Source organism: Lissotriton helveticus, assembly GCF_964261635.1.
Source record: "Lissotriton helveticus chromosome 1_1 unlocalized genomic scaffold, aLisHel1.1 SUPER_1_unloc_11, whole genome shotgun sequence".
NCBI lineage: Eukaryota > Metazoa > Chordata > Amphibia > Caudata > Salamandridae > Lissotriton > Lissotriton helveticus.
This window is the reverse complement of record NW_027611650.1, coordinates 3806919-3822217: the sequence shown is the minus strand read 5'-3', so window position 1 is coordinate 3822217 and position 15299 is coordinate 3806919.

Here is a 15299-nt window from a genome sequence, read left to right as displayed (position 1 = left end):
CCAGGGGGCTATGGGAGATAGTGTGGTCATACAGCGCAAGCATGGGTCCCCCGTCTGTCCGTTGATGTGTGTGGAAGACTATTTGGCGCTAAGAGTGGCCGCCTGGGGGGGGAGCTTGCTCCGACACAAGGATGGCACCCCACTGACGAGATTTCAGTTTCAGAGGGTGCTGGCACGGGCAATCGCTGACGCGGGCATGGACCAGTGCGATTTTGGGACCCACTCCTTTAGGATAGGGGCTGCTACTGAGGCTACAGCCAGGGGTCAGAGTGCCGAGGAAGTGAAACAGTTGGGCCGGTGGTCCTCGAATTGCTTTAAGAGGTATGTGCGATTGCACATGTTGTAAGTGATCAATTGACATGCACTCACGTTTTCTGTCTTTTGTTTACTTTGCAGTTTCACGGGCCTGCCATGCAGGGCGGAACTGGAGGTTGACCCTACATCAAGTGACCAGCGGTCAGAGATCACCGACTGGGGAGAGGATGGTATGGGTCGTGGGCCACTCATACGTGAGGCGCGCCGGTGACGTATTCAAAGAAGGTGACGCGATTCACGCACCTGGGGAATACGGGTTCAGAATGACTTTCCATGGGAAAGGTGGGCTTGTTTTTGACCAATTTGAGTCATTTTTCGAGGGACTTTTAGGGCGGAATAGGTCACCGCCATCTATAGTCATAGTACACCTGGGTGGCAATGATTTGGTGACACTGGGTAGACGAGTGTTACTTGAACGAATCTTGTCAACTGTTAGCTGGTTGGCTAAAAGAGTCCCGGGGTGCACGATTGCCTGGTCCCACATGATTCCTAGAAGGAGGTGGCAGGGGGGCCTTTCGGTGTTAGCTCTGAACCATTCAGTTAAACGGGTCAATAATAAGATTAATAGACTGTTCCGTTCTGCACAGTTGCATGTCATTCCTAATGGGTGTATCCGGGGTGACCAAATGTATCTGAACGATGGGGTTCACCTGTCCAGGGAGGGGAATGACTTACTCATAGGAGACTTTGTTGCATGGCTGAGAGGTTTGAGGAAGCATGACCTATAGGAGGAGTTTGGGGGGACCGGATGGTCGGTCAACCATCCGGTCTGTGGCGGTAAGGTCATGATCGGTGAGCAGGAATTTAAAGGTCCCTAGAGTGGGGCGCCACCCACAATGGATGGGAGCGCCCGGGGGAAGACGGCCATTGGCCCCTTCCATGGGGAGGCGGCTCCCACTAAGGATGGGGCGCCTAGGGGGAGATGCCCATGGGCCCCTCCGAGGGGGGGGAGGCGGTTAAATGCCCCTCCTGACTAATTTCCCGGGGGCCGGATATCCGCGACGGCGGATAGAGAGTGTGGGGTTGGGGGGGAGAGTCCACGCTGTCCTTCCTACAGAGACCTCATACGGGAACTCGGACGATCCTTAAGATGGCGTCGAGTGGAAAGGGGGCCCCCACCACGATAAGGGAAGTTACAGTTGGCAATGAGGGTAGAGCCCTCTGCGCATGCGCCGCTCACACGGTGAGGGCGAGAGTTTGGAAGTAGGGTTCTGACACCGGTTAAGACCTTGCCGTTGGCCGTTAGTGCTAGGATGTACAATTTGAATTAGAGTGTATGCATTTTCAGGATGTTAGCCAAAAGTACATGACTGCATCGAAATGTAATAAATGTCAAATTGTACATAATGCACAATGATGAAACTTTTAATTTAATGTTTTAAATTTTGTTTCATATTTTAATAAATACGGCCGGGAGGGTGACTCCCTCCCGTCTTCCAAAAAAGTCAACTATTGTCCGACTTCCCATCCTTGGGGATGTGTGTTGGGAGGGGGTGGCGGGCATCCCGGCCATATGGAAAGGGGCGACCGCTAGGCCCCCCGAACGTATGGATGGGGGCCCGAACCTCCCGGGAAGCCATTTTGGGCGGGAGTGGGCGTGGCCCGGCTGGTATGCCCAAAGCGGTGTAGCCGGAGCACGCCTTCCCCCCGCCCGAGAGGGGTTGTCCTAGACACCTTGAAGGAAGACCACGCCCAGTAGGCGTATCGGTGACGGGTACACGCCCTCCCGCAGGAGGATAAAGGAGCGGGAACCCCGAAGATCGTCCTCTTGTTCCTCGGTTCGGAAGGCTGCACCCACTCGTTGCTCGTGAGCCCTCGACGGAACAAGCAGCAATTTTGAACGTGGTAATCTTGTTTTTTATCTTTCAGTTTCGACACCTGATTTCAGGACCTCGTGGGTCGAACAAAGGCGGAGGACTCGAAACCATGCCTAGCAAGCAAGCAGGAAAGGGTTCCGAGACGGAGAAGATGTTACGCCTATTGTCGAACCGGATGGCCTGTATGGACCGAAAGCTCGGTCAAGTCCAATCGCTCGGTAGAGGTTTGGCGGAGGTAAAGAAGCAATTGGCGGCAATGAACGACCCAGGTCAGCCGAAAAAGGTAATAGGCCCGGCCTTGCCGGGAGTGGTTCCCGCGTTGAGAGGGAAGCGGGTCAAAGAGAGGGCAGTCTCGGGGGGGGGGGGGTCCCGGCACCGGAGGTACCACCCATCGTCCCCCTAGTACCGGCTGGTATCCCGGTTCTGGAACCAGTGTTAGGCCAGCCTATCCCAGTGGTAATCACCTCGACCGAGGATGATGAAATGCCCCCAGAATTGGCCGCACAGTTGACGGCATGGTTTAAGACAAAGATGGGGGGCACAGCGACCCCGGGTGATCCGGCCGCGGAGGCCAGAGTGTTAATAAAGCAGTTGCGGCAATCGAGAGATGTCGCAAGGGCGAGTGTTCCTCTTGTTCCCCCACAGGTGGCGCCAGGAGTACCAGCAGCTGGTCAAGAGAAGGCGGCGGCAACAATAGCCGATCCGGGTAAGCTCGCATTGCCAATGGTGGGGGAGGGCTCGATACCCTCAAGGCGGGAAAAAGTTGCACAGCACGTTCCCTTGGCCACAAAGGAGTTAATATGGGGAGACAAGTATGTCAACATGTTTTCATTGTTAACGGACCATCGTGAGATGGAATATGCTAAAACGCAGAAAGATTTGTGGCACCCTAGTGTATGGCGCGCCAAGATGGCCGAGTTCAGGGTGGAAGAGACAGTGACGAACTGGGTGAAGGCCTTCTCTATATTTACCGCAGTTTTGGTGGAACGTAAACCTGATGTTATGACTGAATTGGTTTGCTATCAGAATCGCATTATGGATTTTTATTCAATGTATGAGGGGGAGGAATGGAAAGGCTATGACATGAAGTTCCGTAAAGCGAAAGAATTTGATTCTTCTCTGTCCTGGGATTGTTTGGACTCGGTGTCATGGCACAAGCAACTCTTGCCAGGGGCGACAGGTACGTCCTCGCCAGGCGGGAGCGGGTCCGGAGTTGTCCGCCAAAAGCCCGGGGTGCCCTTTCGAGCAGGCACAGGTGGGGGCTATCAGCCTAGAGTTGGCGGGAAGGGCGGACAAGGAGGGGTCTGTTGGGGCTTCAATCGAGGCAATTGTAACAGACCGCAGGGGACATGCACGTTTAAGCATGTGTGTGCCGGGTGTGGGAATTCCTCGCACCCGGAAAGTACTTGTAGATCAAAGAATGTCGGGCGGGTGGAAAAGGAGGACCTAAGCAGGAGTAAGGTGGACCTTTGTGACCGTATGCCTACACCCGTTGATCTAATGATTATGATTCCGTGGTTAAACAAATACCCCGATCATGTGTCCGCTGGGATGTTGAGGAAGGGATTCTTACATGGCTTCCACATCCCAGTGGGGAAAGTTCGGGGGAACTCCTTTTGTAGAAATCAGTTATCGGTACGGCACAACCCAGGCGTGGCAGAGAAGAAAATAGCTAAAGAAGTCAGTTTAGGACGAGTGGCTGGCCCCTTTCCCTGCCCGCCGGTGGCCGATTTCATATGTTCCCCGTTAGGGGTGGTCCCGAAGAAAGATCCGGGGGAGTTTAGACTCATACATAACCTTTCTGCTCCCAGGGGTTCCTCGGTGAATGAGGCCATAGACCCAGAAGTTTGCTCGGTACGATACGCATCGTTCGACGATGCCGTGGCCATTTTGACCCACCTAGGCCCCGGGGCGCTGATGGCGAAATGTGATATCGAATCAGCATTCCGGTTGCTTCCGGTGCACTCGCAGGATCAGCGCCTGCTAGGTTTTACATTTCAGGGAAAGTATTACATGGATAAATGCATGCCCATGGGTTGTTCCATTTCATGTGCATATTTTGAGATGTTTAGCTGTTTTTTGGAATGGGCATTTACGGAGGCCACAGGGCATAGACATGTGATGCATTATTTGGATGATTTCCTGTTTTTGGGGGCTGCCGATGATATGATTTGCGCACAGGCGCTGTATGATTTCTGCATCCTCATGAAAGAATTCGGTGTCCCATTGGCACCAGGTAAGACGGTTGGACCATCTACTTCACTGGAGTTTCTGGGTATTGAGCTCGATACTGTGGAGGGGTGTTTCCGACTACCAGTAGACAAAGTGACCAAGTTCCGGGCTTCCTTGATGCAATGCCTGAGTGGGGAGAAAGTGACCCTGCACCAGTTACAACGAACAGTGGGTCAGCTTAATTTTGCCCTGAGGGTGATTCCTATGGCCCGCCCGTTTTCGCGCTCTATCGCGCAAGCTATGGGTGGGCTCAAAGAGGCTCACCATCGTACGATACTGTCTGGAGAGGTTCGCCAGGATATGCGTATTTGGTTGGCATTTCTGGCGGATTTCAACGGTCGAGTCGTCTGGAGTTCTCCGCCAGAGTCTTCAGTGGAATTAGGTCTATGGACCGACTCGGCGGGGAGTGCGGGTTTTGGCGCCATCTTAGGTGATCGATGGTCGGCACAAACATGGCCAACATGGTGGCACTCAGACGGCTTCACAGGTAACATTGGGTTCCTGGAGTTATTCCCCATTTGGGTGGCTCTAATGACTTGGGCAGATGATTTCAGGGGCCGCTCAGTGGTGTTTTGGTCCGACAATATGACTGTCGTAGATTGCATTAACCAACAGGCAGCACGCTGCAAAATGATTTTGAGATTGTTGAAAGAGATTGTGCTGCTGTACATGAGGTTGAATTTACTGTTCAGGGCAAAACATGTGCCAGGTGTACTGAACCATGCGGCTGATGCACTCTCTCGTTCACATATACAGGCTTTCAGGGGTTATCTGCCCACAGCAGACTTAGAGGCAGCACCATTCCAGGAAGCAATGTGGCTGATCGGTGCCTCGGATTACAAGACCTCGTGGCAGCGAGTCTAGCCCCCAGGACGAGGAAAGCATACGAAGGAGCGTTTCGTTCCTATTGCACATATTTGGGTCCTGAAGGGAGTCAGAATTGGGGTCAGGAGGAATACTTCCTGGGGTACCTGGTTGCACTACACAGAGAGGGCCGATCAGCAGCAACGGCCGGTAGGCATAGGGCGGCCATTTCCTTCATGGCCCAGGTACAAGGCATAAAAGATCCTACAGGTTCTTTTTTGGTGAAGAAAGCCCATCGCGGCTGGCAGCGCCTTGAGGGTTGCAAAAGAGATACGAGGCACCCGATTGGCTTAGACAGACTGTCTCTGCTTTTAGCATAGCTGGATGAGACGTGTTCCTCCCATTATGAAGCAGTTCTGTTCCGGGCAGCGTTCACATTGGCATTCCATGGGGCAATGAGGGTGAGCGAGCTTGTCGCAAGGAACAAGAGAGAGATGGAGGGAGGTTTGTGCAGGGATCACATCCAGATAAGGGGTGATTCGATGATAATCATGATAGCCAGGTCCAAGACCGACCAGGGGGCTATGGGAGACAGTGTGGTCGTACAGCGCAAGCATGGGTCCCCCGTCTGTCCGTTGATGTGTGTGGAAGACTATTTGGCGCTAAGAGTGGCCGCCTGGGGGGGGAGCTTGCTCCGACACAAGGATGGCACCCCACTGACGAGATTTCAGTTTCAGAGGGTGCTGGCACTGGCAATCGCTGACGCGGGCATGGACCCGTGCGATTTTGGGACCCACTCCTTTAGGATAGGGGCTGCTACTGAGGCTACAGCCAGGGGTCAGAGTGCCGAGGAAGTGAAACAGTTGGGCCGGTGGTCCTCGAATTGCTTTAAGAGGTATGTGCGATTGCACATGTTGTAAGTGATCAATTGACATGCACTCACGTTTTCTGTCTTTTGTTTACTTTGCAGTTTCGCGGGCCTGCCAAGCAGGGCGGAATTGGAGGTCGACCCTACATCTAGTGACCAGCGGTCAGAGATCACCGACTGGGGAGAGGATGGTATGGGTCGTGGGCCACTCATACGTGAGGGCGCCGGTGACGTATTCAAAGAAGGTGACGCGATTCACGCACCTGGGGAATACGGGTTCAGAATGACTTTCCATGGGAAAGGTGGGCTTGTTTTTGACCAATTTGAGTTATTTTTCGAGGGACTTTTAGGGCGGCATAGGTCACCGCCATCTATAGTCATAGTACACCTGGGTGGCAATGATTTGGTGACTCTGGGTAGACGAGTGTTACTTGAACGTATCTTGTCAACTGTTAGCTGGTTGGCTAAAAGAGTCCCGGGGTGCACGATTGCCTGGTCCCACATGATTCCTAGAAGGAGGTGGCAGGGGGGCCTTTCGGTGTCAGCTCTGAACCATTCAGTTAAACGGGTTAATAATAAGATTGGTAGATTGTTCCGTTCTGCACAGTTGCATGTTATTCCACATGGATGTATCCGGGGTGACCAGATGTATCTGAACGATGGGGTTCACCTGTCCAGGGAGGGGAATGATTTACTCATAGGAGACTTGGTTGCTTGGCTGAGAAAGTTGAAGAAGCATGACCTATAGGAGGAGTTGGGGGGACCGGATGGTCGGTCAACCATCCGGTCTGTGGCGGTAAGGTCATGATCGGTGAGCAGGAATTTAAAGGTCCCTAGAGTGGGGCGCCACCCACAATGGATGGGAGCGCCCGGGGGAAGACGGCCATTGGCCCCTTCCATGGGGAGGCGACACCCACTAAGGATGGGGCGCCTAGGGGGAGATGGCCATGGACCCCTCCCAGGTGGGGAGGCGGTTAAATGCCCCTCCTGACGAATTTCCCGGGGGCCGGATATCCGCGACGGCGGATAGAGAGTATGGGGTGGGGGGGAGAGTCCACGCTGTCCTTCCTACAGAGACCTCATACGGGAACTCGGACGATCCTTAAGATGGCGTCGAGTGGAAAGGGGGCCCCCACCACGATAAGGGAAGTTACAGTTGGCAATGAGGGTAGAGCCCTCTGCGCATGCGCCGCTTACACGATGAGGGTGAGAGTTTGGAAGTAGGGATCTGACACCGGTTAAGACCTTGCCGTTGGCCGTTAATGCTAGGATGTACAATTTGAATTAGAGTGTATGCATTTTCAGGATGTTAGCCAAAAGTACATGACTGCATCGAAATGTAATAAATGTCAAATTGTACATAATGCATAATGATGAAACTTTAAATTTAATGTTTTAAATTTTGTTTCATATTTTAATAAATACGGGCGGGAGGGTGACTCCCTCCCGTCTTCCAAAAAAGTCAACTATTGTCCGACTTCCCATCCTTGGGGATGTGTGTTGGGAGGGGGTGGCGGGCATCCCGGCCATATGGAAAGGGGCGACCGCTAGGTCCCCCCGAACGTATGGATGGGGTCCCGAACCTCCCGGGAAGCCATTTTGGGCGGGGGTGGGCGTGGCCCGGCTGGTATGCCCACAGCGGCATAGCCGGAGCGCGCCTTCCCCCCGCCCGAGAGGGGTTGTCCTAAACACCTCCTTGAAGGAAGACCACGCCCAGTAGGCATATCGGTGACGGGTACACGCCCTCCCGCAGAAGGATAAAGGAGCGGGAACCCCGAAGATCGTCCTCTTGTTCCTCGGATCGGAAGGCTGCACCCACTCGTTGCTCGTGAGCCCTCGACGGAACAAGCAGCAATTTTGACCCACCCACCAGCCCTTGATAGCAAATGTTTGGAGAAAATAAAGTTTTCTGAGTGATGAAAGTATAGGCCTTTCTTTTCCTTAGTAGAGTGAATAAGGGAATGTTGAAAGGGTAAATATGATTTACATTGGAGAAAGTTCTTCTTGCAGGAATGATCATTAGAACAGTAAGATGTATTGGAATTTTTCTTTTAGTAGGTAAAACAACTGTCGTATTTATTTGTCGGGCGGTAAGGTCATGATCGGTGAGCAGGAATTTAAAGGTCCCTAGAGTGGGGCGCCACCCACAATGGATGGGAGCGCCCGGGGGAAGACGGCTATTGGCCCCTTCCATGGGGAGGCGACACCCACTAAGGATGGGGTGCCTAGGGGGAGATGGCCATGGGCCCCTCCCAGGTGGGGAGGCGGTTAAATGCCCCTCCTGACGAATTTTCCGGGGGCCGGATATCCGCGACGGCGGATAGAGAGTATGGGGTGGGGGGGAGAGTCCACGCTGTCCTTCCTACAGAGACCTCATACGGGAACTCGGACGATCCTTAAGATGGTGTCGAGTGGAAAGGGGGCCCCCACCACGATAAGGGAAGTTACAGTTGGCAATGAGGGTAGAGCCCTCTGCGCATGCGCCGCTTACACGATGAGGGCGAGAGTTTGGAAGTAGGGATCTGACACCGGTTAAGACCTTGCCGTTGGCCGTTAATGCTAGGATGTACAATTTGAATTAGAGTGTATGCATTTTCAGGATGTTAGCCAAAAGTACATGACTGCATCGAAATGTAATAAATGTCAAATTGAACATAATGCATAATGATGAAACTTTTAATTTAATGTTTTAAATTTTGTTTCATATTTTAATAAATACGGCCGGGAGGGTGACTCCCTCCCGTCTTCCAAAAAAGTCAACTATTGTCCGACTTCCCATCCTTGGGGATGTGTGTTGGGAGGGGTGGCGGGCATCCCGGCCATATGAACTAAGACAGTTTACAAACCTTAGAACGAAATGGAGTGTCTATAGTGCCTGGAAGTCACTCGAGGAGTCAAGTCATACGTCTTCACTTTGTCTCGATGCACCCCTCACTTCTTCATTCACATGAGCAGCTGTTCACATCTTGAGCACTTTATTTCACTATTATAGCTGACTTCATTTGCTAAATTCCGTGAATAGATTGAATCAAGTGTGATTGTTCTATCGTTGTTTTTCAAATGTATTTTCCAAATTGTCGAAGTCATGTCAGCAAATGTTAAAACTGTACATTTTTGGTTAATGGACCGCTCGTGGAGAGCGGCGGCATCCACACAGTTATCGAGTTGGCATTTTTCAGAAATCAGTCTACAGCGAAGCATTGCTACTTGTTATCTACTGTTCCCCCAGGTTCCTGCTCTAGCAGTTTGGGCACACCTTTGTTCTCTTTATAGCATCACTTCGTTGCAGCATATGAGAGAGTTACAGGCACTGAGCGTGCGGCCGGCCTTCACATGCTTCTTCCTGGAGGAATTATTCCTCAGAACTACATCGCCTCTCCTTCCCAAGGTGGTGACCTCTTTCCATCTGAGGCGATCTGTCACCCTTCCCGCCTTCTACCTCCAAAGGAGGTGAGATCAGATCAGATCAGATCAGAATACGCTTTATTTGATTTAAGAAGATGTTAAACCATAAAAGCACAATGCATAATAAAAAACATGCATTTCATGTATGTATACAAAATAAAAATTCAAATGATATTTTAAGAAGGAGTGGGACAATCCATTGTCAGCCGTTGTCTAACCACCCCTTTCAAGGATTTAACAATGTGATCAGTCACAGATCTGTCATTCAAATATTGCAGCTTTAGAAGGGCGGGCGGCATTGTCTCAAGTCATAACTCATTAAAATTGGTCAGTGAGTCAGTCAGTCAAAGATTCTTTATTTCGATTAATTAAAATCATAAAAGAGCAATAAAAACACATAAATCCTAAAAACAAATAAAAATATATAAAAGAATTAATATGCGTTTGATTATTCCAATTCAGCAACAGACTATTTACAATACAAAAACTCATTGTATACTATTATCAAGTATAATTAATAACCAACAAGTTTCCCACTATAAGTCCTACTAGTCGATTACATACACACTCTCTTTCTATTATGGATCCGGACAGCCGCCACCAGAAAGCACGCTACACTATAAGTGACTTGCATACTACTGAGCATTTGTAGATAGAGCAGGGCCGGCCTCACTTGTACGAAGCCGACCTCACTCAATAAGGGATATAGAAATGTTTTCCTTGGCTCTAAATAATGCTCACAAAACATCACGAAATGTAGAGTGTCCTGTGTGGAAAACATATCACAAGAACAGGGAGCTGAATTTTCCGGTTTACCCTACCTTGGGAAGGTACCCAAGGTTAAATAAATTTGATTGAACCGGAATCTAACCCACAGGAAGCGATGGAAAGGCTTAGTTACAAATTGTAAGTACGGTTCAATAGCAGGGGAGGTGGCTAACAAATAGTTGTTTCTAACCCCTGGTTTCCTTAGCTCCTGCTCTTCCCGGTCTGTCACTAACAGATTCAAAAAATTACGTTTAATCCAACCTATGTCCTCTGTTTGTAGGCCCTCAGGTGATATGTACAGTTCAGGACGCCCAAGCCTGAAGCACGCGGCTCTAACGTAACTCAGCCATGGAATCCTGTTTGCCCTATCCAGGGCTACACAATCTTTTTAAATCAAGTGGCTTAGTGTGATTTCTTCATTTAACCACGATTTCACCCAGCATATTATTGGGGCCATTTTTAGGTGGTCTGAAATATAACCCATACCTAGTTCAGTGTGTAGGGTGTAGGTCGGAGTCGACTGGGGAAGTGACAGGAGTGATCTTAAGTACCTGTTTTCTGCGACTTGGATTTTATTCAGAGCAGTATAGCCCCATAGATCCGCCCCATATGAGGCAATCGCTAGGATTTGTAGATTTATAACATTGCCTCCATAGGTCTTGCTCCCAACCTCTTTGTGGATCTTGCAACAACATTACCCTTGAGCTTCAGTTGTGGGCCCCAATTTCCCTTCTCATCAAAAAGGACCCCCAGATAACTAAAAACCGGGACCTTCGATAATTCTGCTCCATTGCACGTAAATGTTTTTGCTTTTATGTTCCTGCTTCCTGCTCTGGCCACCATTACATGGGATTTTTAAATGTTCACTTTTAAATCTAGTGAATCCATGAAGCTACCGAAATGATCCAGCAGCCTCTGTAGGCCCAACCCTGTACGAGCCAGGAAAACTGCGTCATCCGGGATACCCAGTCCCCCTGCACATAGAATATCTAAGGTGGTCACTCCCAGGCACTCCTCCAGGGCGTTGATGTAAATAGTAAAAAGTAGGGGTGCCAGAATGCACCCTTGTCCGACACCCCTCCTAGATCTAAATTGGCCGGTGCATCGGCCCTCCCTGGTGACCCTAACTGAAGCTGAGAGGTCCCGCTGTAAATCACTTAAGAAGTTTACCAAGGCGGGATCTATGCCTAGTTCCCTGAGGATTCGCCATAGTTTGGAACGGTTAACCAAATCGAATGCAGACGCGAGGTCCATGAAACCCATGTACAGGAGCCCATCCTTGGCGACTGTGTACTTGCTTATCTTGCTTGTTTGACAGATCTCCTGAGGCGGAAAGCCGGGAGCGCGACTTGCTATTTTAATCATTTGAGAGTCATGATTGTTTGTGTATTTTAACTCACCCCTCTCCCCCTCCTGCACCTCTCAGGGCATTTGCTAGCTCCTGACCAGGCCGCGCAGCCGATTTCAGCGCTGCCGCGTAAGCTGCACTAAACAATTCTTACCGCCATCACCGGCAGTCACAGAGGCCACGCCCCTTCCTGAGACCATGCCCCTTGCCCCTGTCCTCTTTCCATAAAATATGTGCCTCTTTTGGACGCGCAGCGGACGAGCGCAGCGGGCGTGCCGTTTGAGCGCCGAAGGAGTGCCTAAGGCAAGCCCGTCTGCACCCGTCCGCGCCCGTCCGCGCCAAGGTATCGCCGTGTGCCAGCTATGCTGCCTGTTTCGACCTACCTGTTTATAACCAGCTACCTTCTGGCCCTCCCTACTCAAGAGAGATGCTCTTACAACTTGGTAAGCTACATGCTGACAAAGGAACTTTTTCTCTGCTACACACGGCCCTCCCACGAGCTGATTTTTTGGGCGACGATTTATTAAAATGTGGGCTTCTGAATGTGAGGTCCTTGCCTAGGCACAGCACTGAGATCAAGTTATTGATTGAAACTCATGAATTAGATATCCTATTCATGACGGACACTTGGACTCGTCCTGACTGCCTGGTCGACCCCGGCTTTGCATGCCCTCCTGGGTTAACATTTTTACACACTCCTAGGACTAGTGGGAGAGGTGGGGGGGTAGGTGTGATTTTTACTGCATCCTGTAACATTAAGGTTGTTGTTTTAGATCCTACTGAGGGCATTGAAATTTTAGGCTTATCAATTCAGGCCCACTCCGGGACTACTGTTACCGGGGTACTGTGCTATCGCCCACCAGGTGCGTTTAGCCTTCAGCAACAACAAACGCTATTCGCTACTCTGACTAACATCGCACTTTCCCATCACAAGCTGATTATTCTTGGGGACTTTAATCTTTGGCGCAATGGCGCCCTTGACTGAGGTCTTCGTAATTTATCTCAATCCTGCGAAAGCTTCGGCCTCTCCCAGTTGGTTTCTGGATCAACCCATAAGGCGGGACACCTTTTAGACCTGCTGTTCGCGGCCCCCATCTGGTGGCGATGGGGGAAACCTTGCCTATGGTGTGGACAGATCACTCACTTGTCAAATTGTTCATACACAGGGATGATGGCCTTTATAAAGCGCCTGAGTTGACTAGGAAATTTAGTTGCAGAGACTGGAGAGCCCTTAGCCGTCTGCACTCCCTTGGTGAAGTGTTCCAGGTGGAGCAACTCTTTGATGAGGACAAGCAAGTAGAAGAAAATTACACCTCACTATGCTCTGGTATCACTGCTATTCTTAACGCTCACGCTCCTCTAAAAACTCGCAGCTGTAAGGGTAATGACTCTGCTCCCTGGTTCAACGATACCTTAAAAAATCTAAAGCAGGGCTGTAAACAAGCCGAGAGAAGGTGGAGACGTGATTACACAGAAACCTTTAAGGAGGTGTGGAAAAACAAGGTTCGTGACAATAAGATCCTGATTAAGACATCAAAAGCTGAATACTATTCCTCTATGATTTGTAACTCCGCCAACAATTCTAGAAGTATTTTTAATATACTGAATAGTGTTACTAACCCCGAATGCGCCAAAAACGCCATCATCCCGTCCCAAGAACTCTGCGAGAACCTTGCTGTATTCCTTAAGGAAAAAATTCTCCACTCTATATAGTGTAGTTTTAGCCAAAACTGCGGGGGATGAAAAGATGTAGTCAATGACTGAGACTGCTCCCCGCCCTAAAAAGTGGGTACTCTCTCCTCTCCTTTTTCAATACAGGGTTCAAAAAGGTTGATGTTAGACAAAAACTCCTCAAGAGCCTCTCCCTGCCTGCTATGCTCAAAGTGGGAAACCCCACCACTTAGCGGCCCAAAAGGTTCACCTAAGGAACAGTCCCATTTACAAGGATGTATGTTAAAATCCCCCAGAAGGATCACTTCTGGTGCAGAGTTCCGTTTCAGCTTAAAATCTGACAAAAACAGGTCCAAAGCACATATGTGCTCATTGTGCTGTGATCCGTCAATAGAGTTATAACAATTAATTAATAAATAACTCTTACGGTCAAAACCGCTCCATTCAACTATCAAAATGTTGCCAGAATCTGCCTCAAGTTTTTGGAAAACACCTGGAAGGTTAAGCGGAAAGAGAAAGAGAAGACCCCCCTTTGCTCTCCCCGGCTTCCCTACAACCGCTGGAATAACAAAACTTACGTACCCATCAAAGCTAAAACTGCTTGCAGGGTCCCAAGTTTCCTGCATGGCAATAATATCATGCTGACTGACAAAATCCACCCAGATAGCATCAGTTTGTTTAGCTCTGGTGCCTGACACATTCCAGCTCAAAAACGTACTTGCAGCTATAGGATTAGGCCCTCCCGCTTTGACACCTTGCCCTTGAAAACTGGCGGATTGTCAATCATTGGACTCCATATGAGACAGAGGGGAGAAGCGATGTGTAAGAGCCACATCTGCGTTTATCTGATGCTGTGGGGGGGGGAGCAGGTGTTATCGGCATGAAAACCCTTTCAACCCTCTGAGGCAATCCCCCTATAAGTCTAGGCTGTGTGGTATCATCACTTGGATATGGGGTCGTATGTGTGCTAAGTCGACTATGCCGTTCCCGAGTTGAAATCGGATATTGTACCAGAGGCTTCGATGGGGGATAAAAATATCCCAAAGGAAGTGGTCTAATGCCCTTATTAGCAACCACTGAGGCATCCCAGAATAATCTTTCCGCACATACCCGATTATTGAAATTTACCACTACACAGTCCCCCAAGATACTTTTTGGGCCCCGCTCAACCCATCTAACCCTCCTTGCCATAATAATAGAATCTGTTATATCTGTGCCTCTGCTACTATGTTGTGCACACCAGAGACTGGCTTGTTCATAAGATCATGGGTAGATTAATTTGCGCTGTGCCTTAATGGGGGAACCCCTGTAAAAACAGCCACCAAAGGGGCAGCCTCTGGTGGTAACTCCAAGGTCAGGCCCTGCTGAATGGTCTGCCTATTTCTATCTGGACCCGGTCCCCTAATATTACTCCTGATGTTACTTACTCCGGGATTGGGATTCCCCCCCTCCTTAAAGGTAACAGGCAACAAACTTCCATGTAACTTATCCGGGCTTTTCCCCCGTGGAACCTTGGACTCCCTGTTTGAAATATCGACCCTATCCCTGTTCCCACTAAAGGCTTGTGTCTGGACCGAACACCCCCCGTGACATGTGAGCTGGTTAATAAAGAAATCAATTTTTTCTCATTTTTTTAGCAGTCCTGCAACACATGTATTTAAGGTGTCCACAATGTCTTTAGCGATAGCCTCTAAAGCTGCTTCCTATCGCGCTATGTACAGCTCCTCCACCATTTTCCCAAGATATTTTCTGGAGCTAGAGTCTGAACAAAGGGTCGCGTCTACAGGTTTTTGCCTTCGCTGTCATGTGCTTAGGGGGTAATTGTCTAACAGGTCCAGCGTAGCTATTGTTCACCTATGTCTCTGGCACTACCAGAGTATCTGACAGGCCTAGCCGGGGCTCCGCCCCAGAGGGGCCATTCGTTATTACGATGTTCGGCTCCAACGGTACAGAGAGGATCTGATTGTTTGCTAGTGCAGGTGGTGAATTAGCGATATCCAAGCCCAGTTCTTTCTCTGCATCAGCAATTTCCTCCGATAATACCCCCAACGCAGATGTCAGATATGTAATG